This window comes from Anser anser, assembly GCF_964211835.1.
Source record: "Anser anser genome assembly, chromosome: 4".
Classification (NCBI taxonomy): domain Eukaryota; kingdom Metazoa; phylum Chordata; class Aves; order Anseriformes; family Anatidae; genus Anser; species Anser anser.
In genome coordinates, this window is record NC_139724.1 from 71,289,209 (window position 1) to 71,304,786 (window position 15,578).

The 15,578-nt window shown below is 38.8% G+C and overlaps 1 long non-coding RNA gene across 1 annotated transcript; it reads left to right on the plus strand.

Annotated features, from left to right (window-relative positions):
• Positions 1-4,849: 4,849 nt before the first annotated feature.
• On the plus strand, positions 4,850-10,443 carry LOC310898495. Its single transcript, XR_014583342.1, has 3 exons — positions 4,850-5,247; positions 6,966-7,106; positions 7,854-10,443. It is a non-coding gene; the product is annotated as an uncharacterized lncRNA (long non-coding RNA).
• Positions 10,444-15,578: the final 5,135 nt, after the last annotated feature.

Consider the following 15,578-nt stretch of genomic DNA (forward strand, 5'->3'; position numbering starts at 1 on the left):
AAAAGTTTTTGTTTGTTTGTTTTGATAAGGAAGGGGGAAAAAGGCCACTTTCTGACTAGTTCTTTCCTGGGCCAATGAGTTGCCGGGTCAAGCGGATGCTTCTTTAAAATCTGAAGGTTTGGGTTCCACTGAAAGTCCTACCTTAAAATTCCATGTCAGGGTTACAGTCTTGGTCTTCCCTGCTTTTCTGCTTTTGTGTTAATAGTATCAGGCCAAGAGGGTTTGAAAACTACATGTTATTTGGATGCATTTTTCACCAGTTAGAAAGACTACAAGAAATAGAGATATGAAGAAAATAGAGCTCTCAAGCTCTGCTGTGGTTTCTTATACTGAGGGGCATTTCAACCCATAGTTTTAATGTGACCCATATAATATGTTTTCAGAAATCGGATGTTGAAAAATTACATGAAAACATCATGGCTTTGCCTCATGCTAATAAATGCTGCTGTGTCTCACCACAGCTCTCTGAATAATCCACAGCTCAAAGATGTGAAAAAGATCTGGATGAGCCCCAGAGACAGGCCAAAATGGTACCAGGCCAGAAGGCTTACAATGGTCAAACTGTTGAACTGTTTTCCCATTAAAACTGCATTTGCCCTAGGCATATAAACTCAGGCAACTGTGTCTTTTTTAGGAGATTCACATATAGACATATTTTTTAATGGGATTTTCAAAAGCACTCTGCTCATGTCAAAATGAACGTGAAGTTTATTGGTAACTTTAGCAGGAACATATTTCCATATTTATTTGCAATAAATCCTTTGAAGAATCCTTTGAAGAATCCCTCACCAACCTCAGGCCATTTTCTTTAAACTTCATTGCTGAAGCTAGATGCTAAAAGTTTGGCTTGACATCTGACTGGGCATATTTCTGTGTTTGTGAGCCCATCTGAGTCACTGATTCTAATTTGTTTTTCCTATTTCCTTTCTTCCTTCTATTTGGATAATACTGCTCTGCCTGCTCTTACCAAACCCCTTTCAGCCATAGTGTCCCACAATACAGAGAATATATGGATGCCAGTTGCAAACCCTGAAACTGGAAACATATATGAATATTTATCACTTTCATCTTTTGATCTTATTGTTGTGACTGAAACTAAGCAACAAGAATAAATAACAAATACATTTTGGGGTGTTTAGGCCAAATTAAGCACTGCTGGCACTGATTCAGTGCATTTCCTCTCTGTCATTTCCTCTACCGCAGCCTTTATAAGTGCTAAAGAAGTGTGTTCTTTAGTTTTGTCATTTCACTATGTTTGATACCATCTCCTGAGTACAGTTTTCTGGATATTTTCTGGAGCTTTATTGCAGAGACTGATGTTACATTCCCTTGTCCAGCTGTATGGGCAGTGTTGTTTCAAAGCGTTTATTCATGCATGTATGTTCATGAAACTGCCAAGTTCATTACTATGTCTCTATAATTTGCCCACACGAAAAATGTCATTTCCTACCCCCTTATTCAACTCCATAACAATCCACCTCAGGCATTTGGTATGCTTTGTATTTTCTTTTAAATATAGTGTTCACATATTTCTCTGATCACCCAAGGAACTCTCAGATAATTTGAGCACTGTTCAATGTTAACATTTCTGGAGCAAGTTTAATTTTGGTCTTGTGTTCCATTAACTTTTAAAATGGTGGCAGGAAAAAGGAAAGAAATAACTAATTACTCAAAACATCTTTCCAATTCTGCAAGGAATAGATATTATGTCAATACTGATTCAGTTTGCCTGAATTAACCTATTAACGTTTTGAGTTAATACTTCACAGCTACTCCTATATTCAGCTTGTGCATCTCACGTGTTCATCAACTTTAACCCTACCACATCCTTGCTGTTATCATTGCTCAATTTGAAAATACCCAGTTAATGAAAACTACTACTTCTGTGAGTAGCAGTGCTTCCCTGAATTGGACTGTTCTTGGGAGTACAGCTACTCAAACGTATCAGTGCCTGCAGGACAGGCATTTAACTAGCTAGAAGCATGCGCATGGTGCAGCATTGTTTAACCTCTGCAGATACAAACACATTTTCTGCTGCCTACAGTAGAAATTTTCTTTTTAAAATTTTCCAGCCTGAGTGTTTATTTTCAAATACAGCAATGTGCTAATCCTAACAGAAGATTGCTGTTGTCGTTTAAACTTTAGCCATTTTTGCTATGCTGTGTTTAGAAACAATGCAGAATTATTTTAGTATGGATTCTCTCCAGCATTTTATGTCTTGGCAACAGCTAGGAGAGCAAAGAATATAAAATGATTAAAATAATTCAGCATACGATTAGATACCTCTTTAAAACTGTATTTTTGCTATTATTTATGTAATTAAAATAAGATTTTATTCCCTAGGTTTATTGAAATCTGGGAGCATTCAAAATATTTTGTGCTCAAGAATATGATGAGTATAGGAATAGGATAGGAATGGGATTGCCATCTGAGCTGTAGTGACACTATCAGCAACAGTTCAAATGAAACAAGACTAAAAAATCCAAGGCATACAGTTATTAATGTGGGAGTGCTATGTGCATTATTTTTAATTATATTTTTTCTGTGCTAACCACATTTCTAAGAAACAACCATTCATATTTTTAATACTTTTTATCACAAGCAACTCAAAACTGTCCAAACACTCATTTTTCTAACCTCTGTTTTCTTTTTGTGTAATACAAACAGTAAAGGGCTATTATCCATGAAGTTGCTCATTCACTGCACATTTCCATACCTCCCCATTCATTTTTATTGAAATCAGGCAGCAGTCCGAGAGCCCCGCATTCCCTTGAAACAGGGCAGACATCCTTTAACCTGCATGTATCACTTTGTGAGGAAGATAGGATCTCTCTGTTCACTACAAGACCACAGTTTTGTTAAGAGCTAAAAAAGACATGGGCTCATTTTCCCTTGAAGCTGCTGCCTCGAAACCAGTAGCAAACCAAAGCCATTGCCGCTGCAAACCAAAGGTCACGTTGAGAAAAATGAAACCACATATGAATAGAATAGGGCTCCAGAGCCTCACCGACAAATTCATTTTGAGGCTTATGCTATCTCTTTGAGGGTGTGCGTGTATGAACAGTCTCGAGAGAAACGTTAACAAATATCTCTGAATTCTAATGTTAGCACCGCCACAGCATTTTAAACATCAACAGCCTGATGTACAATATGGAATATGAATTTCTATTAGTGAGAGATTAGATCCTGTTTTACACTACAAAGTTTGTTATCTGCATCCCACCTTAAATTAGGAATGGCTGTCTATACGTAGCAGCATGTAAAACAGTGATATAGATTCATTCATCAGATTCATTGCAGGGCATTTCTCAATTACTCTCAAATGGGAAAAAAAAAAAACAAACAATATCCTTTAGGGGGAATGCTCAGAATGCGCTGATGTTCTCTCATTGTTAATACTCCTTATGCATTTAGGACAATAAATATTTATATTATGTAGTGGGGACAGAGTTATAATGGACAAGTGCCTGTTTGTGTGCAGCATAAAATCAGGAAAGTTTGACCTCATAAACTGGAGAAAGGGGTGGGGGGGAGAAGTAAAATTCACACACACACAACAAAAAATCTTTTTGCTTTTTTTTCCATTAATTTCATTTAAAAACAATGTAGCCTTTTTCAGTGAAACAGAAAAAAACAGAGTTGTCTCTTTTAAGCTTGAGAGAAAACAATATTTCATAGTGCAGGGATTCTGCAAGCAGTGAACAATGAATGCTTTACTCACATGGCTGACCCAGTATTTGTAGACACACTCCTATTCAATTCAGTGGGACTAGGAAGGCAATTAACTCATCAATTGCTCATCATCAAGAATAGAGAGTTGATAACATAGCACTAAAATAACATAATTTATTTTTTTCAAAAAAAGTTGAAGGCAAATATTCATTTGCATTTATATTGATATTAATTTTTGTTTTGTTTTGTTTTGTTTTGTTTTGAGTAGAACTATAGGCAATGTATATCTTAGACCACTTCTCATTGCTACAGTCTCACTTTCTTCATGAAAGGAGCATCCTCCTCTCCGTCTTTTGCAATGAGCGTGTATACAGCCTATAGGTACAGAGAATTGCTTAGCACAGTCTCTGCTTTTCAGAGCTAAGGAAAGCTTACTCTCCCTGCCTCCAATGACAAAAGCTGAGTGCAAACTGAATACCCCTCTAAACTTCCAAATCAGAAGAAAAATGGTCATAAAAATTATGTGTTTTTCAAAAATGCATACTGATAAATGCAGAGACCATCATTAGACAGAGATGTTTAAAAAGTAACCCATAAACTCCATGTCAAATTCATAATTTCTTTGAAACGTCTTAACTTGGACTTGATTCAATGCTTACAAGTGATAAGTCTTTTTGTCTAGTGTAAGTGGTTCTCATGGGTAATTAACCTCACTAGAGCATTGTACTTCCTTTCCTCTCTTTCCTGTACTTTCCTTTCCTCTCAGAATGCATCCAGTGCTTGTCTCTAACCACTGGGTTTTGGTGTACATTTTGCCTGAAGATCCATCTACTTCCATATACCAGTGCCTGTTTATACAAGCTATTTCTCTTATAACCTTTTCTGGATAAACTAAGTAGATCAAAATTCTTAATAATCTTCCAAAGCTACATTTCCCAGACCTAAGTTATGCTTGCAAATATTTTTTTTTCTGAAATCTTTCTTTTTTTTTTATTGCTGTTTTTTGAAAGGGGCATAAAACACTGCCATTTTCTCAGCGATATATTTAAATATACTGAATATATTTAATTTGAATATATTGATTGAATATACATATTCAATTCAATATATATTGAATATATTTGAATATATTGAATAATTTGGGACAGAGAAACGCACCCTCTTGAATACAGTTTCCCTGTTTGCAGCTACTTTTTCCATTGTGTAGGTCAAACAGTTTTTGATCCATTAGAAATAGGCTACAACACTTTTATCTAGTGCTAATATTTAACCGCAGTCATGCAGATCAATATCAAATACCTACAGAATCTTTCTTGTCTTTTCTAGAGATCTCCTTCTCTTATGGTTTTTGTCACATAACATGTTTTTTTTTTCCTTTTTTTGTTGTTGTTGTATCTTTTCAGAAGACAAATGGAAGGGGAAGAGGCAAAGAGATAATGTAAAATATAAGCTGAACAGGACATGGATAAGAAGTATTTTTTACCACTTCATTTCATAGCTCTGTTTCATGGGTTGTCATATTGTTTGTAAACAAATGGAAACCCAACAGAAGACATCTTAACAAAAAGCTGTCGGGTGAGCATGCCTTAGTGTTCACTGCCATATTACTTCCAATTAAGTTTCTCTTTTCTCTTCCCCTCCCACTTAGACTTTCTTTCTTGGCCTGGTGGGCACTGTTGGAGGGAGCCTGGGGTAGGTTGCACCTCAGTGGTGCTTTTGGTATTTGTGTTACTCCTCCAAGCTGTTGCCAGAAATTGGAGCATGTGGGACAAAAAGGCAGGCAGTCACTGCACAGAACAGCTTGCGGTCTAAGTGGAAGCTCTACTCTATTGTCTGGTTTTCCACCCAAATATATTAATGTGCCACAGTAGGTCTTCAGCTTCAACTCCCACCAAGGTGTTTACATTAATGGGCTAAGGTGAGCTCCAGATCCTCAATTATCCTTCTTTAGGTCTCTCAGGATTTTTTTTTTCCTGAATAATTCTACAACACTATCTGCTTTTCAAGACCTGCATCTTACTTCTGATGCCTAGGCAGCTATGACCAACACCACAGCCTCATTTTACCTCTCAGTCATTCCCAGACTGTACGGACACCTTTATTTCCAGTCTCTAGCCATGACCTTCTCTTTTGTACAATTTTACTGCTATATTGAGTACAAAAGTTATCAAGTTCTTCCTCTGTCATACGCTAATCCTCCTCCAGACTATAGCTAGCCCCTAGTTTTGGTTCATCATCAGGTATCACCATAACCCTTTTCCTTCCTTTTTTCTTTCTGCCACAGCCACAGGTGAAAATATTCGACAAGGCCCAGCCCAGAAGCAATTCTTACATGGCTGTAGTGACTGTCTTTCAGGCCAGCACTTCCCATCTCAGCATTTCGCAGTTTCGTCCCAGTGTTAGCAGGCTCCTGACCCACTTTCTAATCCTTCTGCTTATTCCCATCTCCAGTTTAACTAATCATTACCCCATATCAAATGCGTTCCTGAAGCCCAGATAGATGCTATCTAATGCATTTCCTTTGACTAGAAAATCAGTTATCTTATCAAAGGAAGCTATCAGGTTAGTTTGGCACAATCTACCATTGGTAGACAAGAGACAGATGGTAAGATGCAGATGGGGAGGGAATAAAAAGAAACCCATACACAGTGCTGCTCAGCCTGACAGGCAGTGACTGCAGCATGCTGGCACCATAGACACTATTATTTTCCGTCAGCAGCATAACAGTGAGGGATTTAAGGAAGGAAGGATTTGAAGGAGAAGAGTACAGAATGTTGGAACGGGGAAAGCAATGAACCTAATGACCACAATTACCAGCATGGCTGTTGACACATTGAATGATGAACAGCATGGCAAAGGAGAACAGGAAGCACAAATATTATTCACGTTTCTCATAGAAGGAGAGCTAAGGAATCAAATTAAACCAAACGAACCAGTTTTCACTTCACATAATAAGTAATTATAAGAGGGAATTCATGGAGGCCAAGAGCTGAGGTCTGTACAGTTTATGCAGTGAAGCTGGAAGTCCATCAAGAGCTTTTCAACAGCAAGATATAACCTTATGTCAACAAGTCCTCATGGGAAAGACTGCTGAAATCTAACAGGGCACCCTTCTCAGCAAGCAGTCTTTGGTCAGCTTATTTTCTCCTAGGATTTTTTTGCTTTTCTCTAGTCTTTTGTAGGAATAGATTTTTCTTCCAATTTTCCACCTGTGTAAATGTTCAGAGATCCTTGAGACTTCCCAATGGATGCTAGGCCAACTTACATTTGGATTCTCTTTCTTTTACTCCCAGGAACTGGTCCATGAGCCTCAGGCAATGTCACCTATCAGGGCAATCACTGATCTGCAAGTTAGACTCTGCTCTGAACACAGTTCCTTGGAAACCACTTGGTCTCGGCATGCCTACATCAAATCATGGAGCAGCCAGCCCATGGTGAGTTATTTCCAGTATCCCACTGCAATCTTCTCATCCCCTTTGAATGTACATCAATCATTTGTGGAAGTATTTTTTCTAACTGTGCCTCAGGGGCCAATGAGCCATGGTCACTTTGCGAATGAGCACTTGAACTCATATTCCCCAATTAGTTTTATTTTACCCATTAAGGATTAATGTCCAAAAGCTCATTGGCTGGCAAAATGCAAATACTTTTACCTTGACAGGAATGCCTAAAAAATTATTTGGAAGTGCATTCTATGAGATCCCAAATGACTAACAGTAGAAGTGTTCTCTAAGACTAAAGACTATCAAATAATAAAGTTACTATGCTAAACCAAACCTGTGTTGTGCTTTGATTTCTATTTGAGAGTTGTACACAACTAATATAGTGCAGTAATACTAAAGCACTATTCAGTAAAACCCTGAGCAGTTACCATTTACAGTATATCATAGTCGGATGACAGCAGGAATGGTGGGAGTTCATTACAGGGGCCATGAATTGTTGGAGGTAATTTAGATTACAATTTAAAGTTTAATTTAAAAATCTATCAACAAATGTGAAAGTGCTCGGGGAACATTTTAAAATGCACTTTAATCTCACCAGCACAAATAGCTTTTCAGAGCCCTAAACATCATCACCTGGAAAAACAGTAAAACTTTACTGCATCTTTAATTAAATTACAAACACAAAGGATAATTAACTTTTTTTATTTTTATTTTATTCATGCCATTGTTTCCCTTCAGAGTCAATATCTTCAAGTTGCAGGAACAGGATGTTATGAAGAAGTTTACAGCCTGCACATTCCCCCAGGATATTATTGCATCAAGCAGATGAAGTGCAATACATGTGCAAGTACACATGTGCACAGACACCACAGAATCGACAGAGGTACTACAGACTGACTACGATGTTCACCAAAGCATGTAAGAAGCTTGGTTTGAAAAAGAAAAAAAAAGAAAAAAAAAAGAAAAAGAAGAGGAATGAATCAATCAGCCAGCCAGCCGAAAAGGGAAGGCAGACTCCGCTGTCCTCAGCATGTACTGCAGGGGCCACATGGTTCATACCATGGGACAGCTGAAAATTAAAACCCAGCCTGTTCAAGCTGGTCCCCTGGCAGAAACGAAGCAATTCTCTCATGTCTCACATTACCTTGACTTCCAAGGCCCCACCATCTCACCTTGCTTTTTTGGCATTAAGGATCCAGAGGGCAAATATCATTCTTTTCCACGTTTGCCTTTGGGGCTGTAGAGCTCAGTGGGGTTATCTGCACAAGGAACTGCAAAACCAGGCCAAATTCTTAGTGGGCGTGATGCCTCTGAGCTATTGTTTTACTTTCATTTTATTTTCAACTTAAATCTGTATAGGTTCAAACTTGGTTTGTGTTGAGACTATAGAAATTGTCTTCAGCAAACCCCTGAATATTTGCTTATAGTGCAATACATACATTGGCATTGTCCTTAAAGAAGTTTAGGCCATTTTTCCATTCTTCTTGCATGTATAGCAAGTTCAATGCCACAAAATGTGGAGCATGTGAGAGACAGAAAGAGAAAACCTAGCCAGATGGTAGTAACTGCATAGCTTAAACTCCAAAACTTAAATGCCTGGTGCAGCCCTGGCTGGCTAGAAATGGACATAGAACAGGACAAGAAACTACCCTAACGTGAAGCTGCTGGTCAGAAAATGTTGTACAAACTGGGAACAAGATCTTTAAAATTATTGATGTTCTTAAGGAGTCTGAATTGAGTTCCTGAAAAAAGTCAGGCTGTTTTGATGGTGCCCCTTCAGTGATGATGCTTAATTTTCACTGAACCTAGCAGGACTCACTTGAAGAGAAGAAATAAAATAAAACCTATTCTCTTTCATTATCAGTGATTTTACTCCGGGATGTGTCTGAGGAGACTGCAGTTTGGTGATACCTGGGCTAATCTGCTGATTTACTAGCATCAAAAGAGGGAGTCTCATTAGTGCCCACTTTCACCAGCTGCAGATCCTACTCCAGCCCTCATGTATTCATTTGGCCATATGGTATGCAGTTATAATTTGCTAAGCCAGCAGAAAAAAGTGGTTTTTTGTTGTTTTATTGGTTTTCCTCTGGCCTAGCAAAGAAAACCATCTCAGAAGATGCTCACACAAATACCAAAAGGGGTAGGATCACCTGGAGTAGGAAGAAACAAGACAGAGATTGTCCTCTTTCAGCTGCAGCTAGACATTACATCATTCCAATTGTATTGTTGAAACAGCCCTCTTAGAAATCCCTTTTGGGGCAAAGTGCTGGCCACAAGAGACTTGGGGCTGCTAGCGGACACATAGCCTCTTGTCTGGTATCTCTGGGAAAGAGGTCTTCTGGGCTGGCTTTTTCTGTTACATGATTTCATCAAAGGCAGAGTTACCCCATCGGTGATGCAAGCCAAACAGCTGCAAAGCAGTTTCAAAACAGAAGTCACGGCTCGCTAATACAGCTACACAGCTTCCTTTTCAAAGGCAGATTGGCAAAAGACACAGGCAAAAATAAATTTGGACCTGTCTGCAAAATACAGTGTAGACATACCTAGAGAAACAGCTGACTCCATCACATTTTTTTCAATTCCTAGGGGGGCAACAACCAAAAATACTCCAAATTTTGGCTAGCAGCTTAAGTCAAAGGAATAAAAGACAAGACCATATGTGTTCAGTTACCATGGAACTGAGCAGCTTTATGAAATCCCTATCATGAGTCTTTGCTGCCCTCTGTACACGAAGGAGTTAGATGCTCTGGGCACATATATCAACAAGCACCTTCGTCAGAAGCACCAGCACTCCTGGATCTCCAATCCTGCTACCGACCCCAGCTCTGCCAGCACTTACACACCCCCACAATAACCTTCAAAATCACCAAGACTGAAGGTGACTGAATCTACCAATTTACATGGTCTGCACAGTCTCTCATTCACACAAAGAGAACTGCACAGTTTTGAGAGATCCCAGAAAAAAGGGATATGCCACAAAGTAATGTGTAAATATCCAAAATTAATATTGGAAGGAGGGGGACACAGGAGATGAGGAGCAGGGCTGCTGTCCTCTGAAAATAAGTGTAGAACCTCATTATGTGAGCAGAAATAAGAAAAGGAACAAAGAGAGAAAAAAAAAAAAAAGAAAAAAAAGAGCAACACACAAACTATATATCATTTTAATTAAAATCTACTATCTGCTAAATATATGTACAGCTGTTGGATTTCCTGAGCCAACTGATTCAAATAGGTTTCATGAGGACTCACAGATAAGGAATTAAAAAAATAAAATCAAGAGTTTCTTGATAACTAACCTGAAACTGATCCACTTTTGGGAAAGTCTTTATTTGATGTAAGTTAACATTGGGGGGGTGGGGGGTGTTGATCGCAGAAGACAAGCCTCTTAATTCCTTTTAAATAAAATGAGCAGGCATGACACGGTGCTATCACAGAAGAGAAAGAACTGCCTGTGTGTATTAAACGTTAGTGCTTTGCCTGCTTAATTATTGGTTAATCTAGCAATTTAGCATGCTTCATTTAATTCTAATTAGGAGAATTAATAGGCAGGGAATAAAGATTTAAATAGACTGGCACAAAACAAAACTGAGACTTAAATCGCTCTTGGAAAATGAAGCTTTTTTTTTTTTTTTTTTAAATACAGTTCCTACAGCCTTACGTGTCTTTCCTCCACAGAGCTGCTGTCTTAAATGGGTAGGCCTGGGTCAAATGGGTGATTTTAAAATACCCTGGGCCCACTCCTCTCTTGGCATTGATGAGTGGAGCCGTGCGGATTTACACCAAAGCCCAGGATCAGGGTGTTTCTTTTTGTTCCTCTCTCTCCCTCTGTAACCAGACTTTGGGGTTTGGCTTTCTCCTCTGAAAAGGACATATGATATGGTAGGAGATTACTGTATTATTTTTATACATCTGTCTCACTTTCTGCCTTTTTTTTTTTTTTTAAGAGCACTGGGGAGTAGGAGATAATTTAGTAGTGACACCGTCCTCAGGAGTTACACACCATTCATGTTAAGTGATGCCTTAACTCGTGGAATTGTAAATTATTTTATTCTTTCCTCAGTCTGATGCCTTCTTTATTTTCTCCCTCCTGGCGAAGCTTTGGGGGATGAAGACACGCTCCTTTTCCACTTCACCAGCTGGCTGCCTTCCATTCCTGCCGCCCCCAAATGTTACAGCCTGATTTGCATGGTGTGTTTGTCTTTGCTAATCAAGCCGCGTACTCTGACAAGTCCTACGACATTGGACATGGCTGTTCTTCTAATTAAGGTGCTAATTGAATTAAATGGCTGCGGTAATGAGCAGATGAGCAGCATAAAAAGTAAAGAGTCAGATAGGCCAATTAACAAAAGAGCTGAGCATAATTATAACATTTAAAATACATGCAGCTCTGTACCAATATTGTTAATTGTTACAGGGGAATTTATGATAATTGGCTCAACAACAGGCATGCAGGCTTAACCTGGGATGAAGCCTGTAATTAAAAAAATGATATTCAACACAAAATAGAGAGCAGGGATAATTAACACTTGATTTACATAAAAGATGTTTGTAAAGTAAAGCGGAGTGCTGCACAAATGCTCCACCAAATACGAACTCTACTGCACCATGGCATTTAGCAGTATTATAAAGGCATGAAAGCACAGGCCAGCATTCAAGCTTGTTTCAGACCTAAGCATGGCTCAAGGCTGACTTTCAGACCAGGGCATCCCTTAACATGTTTTGCGACCAGAGTTTGAAGAAAATCATGGTCCCCACCCTGTTCCTATTTAACAGAGCTACATCTGTGAGCGCTGATGTACCTGCAAAAGAGCACTTGCAGCAGCTTGAGCTGGGCTGCCTGTGCTGATAGCAGAGCTGCCCTGCCAGGAAATCTCTCAGTTAACACAATCTTGAATCTCCACCAGGGGCTCTACCAGCACAACCAGAGCAGCCGAAGCCTGGCTGGGCCTTCACGCTGCTTCCTACCCAGGGTGGCCGAGGCAAGGCCCTAGGAACCACATAGGCTTGGTGTGGAGACCGGGGCTTCATCTGTACCTCATGGATTATGACTTTTTTCCCCCGTGCTGCCTTCGGAGCTGTGTCCTCCCTCCCCCTCAGTTCTGCTCTTCCCAGTGAATTACCAGTTTCATGCACAAGCTTCTTCCTCGCTCCTTTCTCAGCACAGCCCAGAGAGGCAGACATTGGTCTGAATTCTTTCAGGCCAAGGAGGGGCCAGCACCTCAATCTCCCCCAGCCTCACGTGTATGAGGGCACATCATTCCTTCCTGCTGTACTTTCAAAGCATGGATGCAAGCATTCACCTTCAGCAAAAGGTTTAGGGGTTGCAGTTGTACGTACGTAAAGGCTTTGCTAGAATGAGGGACAGGATTTTGGATACACCAGTATGCTCAGCCACTCTTATGGGCTGCCTACTGAATTAATACAATTCCCTGCCTGTCCCCTTGACTGTCTGGGACAACATGCCAAAAAAAAAAACAGGGCCCAAACACCCTAAACCCACCCAGGCAAACTTCTGAGAATGCTTAACTATTTCTTGTGGTTCCACAGATACTCAGCCTGCAGGTGGAGAACTGTTCATTATAGGATGTAGAAATGGCTCCAAATCAGCTGCAGCTGACATGAAAATGCAAAATACCATCACTAGTTTCCATCAGAACTGGAAATAGAGAGCCGACATTGACAATCTGGTGCTCCTCAGGCTTGTTGAAGAAAAACTACAAATGGTTTTGGTGCAAAATATCTTCTGACATATGTTCACTACCACCGTGAGAGGTCAGTATCTTCATCTCTGAACGCAATCATTATTTTTTACAAGGCCTATGTACCAGTACAAAAATGTATTCTTATACTGTCTGAGAAAGAGAAAATCAGAAACTCCTCAGTTATACTAAGCGTATCTTGCAAACAGAAATACAGAATCAGTGGGAGATATTTCAGAAAAGTACAGAATACAAACACAGACACATAGGTTTCTACAAAAGTCAAGGCTTGTGCTTCAGCTGCCATTTTTTTACCCGTCTACTCTCTGCCTGTAATTGTGTATAGCACTGCGACAATTAGTGGCTGGATGCTGTAATGCAAATAAACACATTACAGTGTTCATCAGAATCAAATTTTGTCTTAAGCTGTGATGATGCACAAGGGATGAAAAGAGCACAACAGCAGTACAGCGATTTTTAGAAAGCCTGCAGTTCCCAGCTGTTACTACAGGAGTGTCAGAAGCACTCCAGGGGTCTGTCGTGAAATGGTTACAGCCAAACCAGCAGAGAAAGACAATTTCTAGAGGTGAGATCAGGAGCCACCAGTAGCCAGCAAGGGAGGCTGAGTCTAAAACATTATGAAGGGTAGATAGGAAAAGAAGCCAGGGCTTTATCAGCATATATTTGGTTTTCTTTCCTTACTCTCCAAGCCAAGAGTCACAAACCCATTTGTTTACCACTTCAACCCAGAATCTGACTCTCCACAGAGAAAATTAGGAATGAACACGGGTGCTATACCCAAAACAGTTTGTAGTCTGTTGTTTGCTATGCATCACAATACTGTTAAACGCCATAACAGGCTCATTTATCCCTAAAGTCTCTTTGTAGGCCTTTGGCAGAGAAAAAACAATGTGCTAAGCTAACTCTTGATATACACAGCACATTGTGAAACCTTGGACGTGAATAAGGCAATAGAAAATTAAATTTCTAACCAGTCCAGAAAAAGAGATGTTGACAACTTGGAGAATTTATGTATATAGGTTAAAATCACCCTTTCTCCTTCTTCTTCTTCTTTTTTTTTTATTTTTTTTCCTTCTGAAAATGTGTTTAAACTGGAACAGAAACATACAAAACCATGACCTTTCCTCAAAAATCTTGATATTTTAGGTCCTGATCCTGCTAATACTTGGACACAAAAGTAAATAAAAAGAATAGAATAGAATAGAATAGAATAGAATAGAATAGAATAGAATAGAACAGAATACAATACAATACAATGGGTCAGTTCAGTTGGAAGAGACCTTCAAAGATCATCTAGTTCAACTGCCTGAGCACTTAGGCCTAACCAAAAGTCAAAGAATATTATTGAGGGCATTATCCAAATGCTTCTTGAACACTGACAGGCATGGGTGTAATTACTTCTCTTGAAATTAATGGGGCTAATCATATGGGCAAAGTTGGGTGTGGGCAGAAGTACTTGAGCAATCAAGTCTAATTATGCATAACTTTTGCCACAAGATGTACCAACCAGTAAGGCAAATCATCTTTATACTGTTTTGGCTGCTGCATGCTCATGTATACTCTGAAACAGTGCATTTACACAGTTGTCATTACAATTGAACTTTAAAAATAGCTTTTTTACAAAACTTCTACACTAATCCAACTTCCTTTTATGCATGAAGTAGTATTTTCTAAATCGAGGTGAATCAAAATATATACAATGCTTACCCATACGGTACTGTGTATTTCACATGGATGGTCAAAAATTCACAACAAAACTCACTAAAATTATGGAACTCATGCCAGAATATCCAAAAGCAAAGCAGTAGTCAGTCAACTGTTTTTGTTGTTCAAAAATTTGTATAATTCCATAGTATATGCAAAATGCTAGGATACCTTTAATTTCTTTACTCATCAAACCTTTTTACTAAGTAGTGATGGACAGATGGTGTAAGCTACAAGTAGTTTTACTTTTTGCCATGTGGTGCTATATCTGTTCACTGACTTAATGAATGCACATTCCCAACATAACTGGTCAAATGTGCATACTTGAAAATCAATTTCAATCTATGTTCTTTCTTTTGCCAGAATTGCAGGCCTTGCTATTTAGTCATCATGCAAAAGTATTGCTAAAGATTTTGACCACTAAAACATTCATATCTACGTATGAGGGCTGTAAGCCTAATTGTAGATGTAGTGAATCTACAGGAAGTAACAAGGGATGGGCAGTAAGTCACCAGAAGAGTTCTATGAATATCTGACATGTGTCTTTGGTCAACCACATTCTCCATCATTTGTCATGGTCACAGGTCTATCCTGATGCATCACATAGGTTTAAAGGTGAAAAGACAATATGGTTTATCCTAAGATATGTAGTAAAGCCAATAGTAGCACTGGAAACAAGAAAGACCTGAAATATAATCTCCGTAGACCACTAGTACATCTTCTCTAAAGAGACATGCCCAAAAAAAATATTTCAGTTCAGATTAAAATCTAATGAATTATTCAAAATAAGCACTTGATTTTATTTTTCAAAAATAAAAAGTATCTTAGTAAACTCAAAACTTTCCAATACCTACTTCAGTTTTTCAGAGACTTATTTTTCTGTTTTGCATATATAAAAAAAATAAAAATCCTGACTAGTCAGGCTTATAATGGTAAAGCCAGTCCTAAATATTTACTAGAGTGTTTGCAGATAACAAGCTAAAAATGAGCAAAAGATGATTAAAAACAGGAATAAATATTTACTGAAATGTTTTTCTAA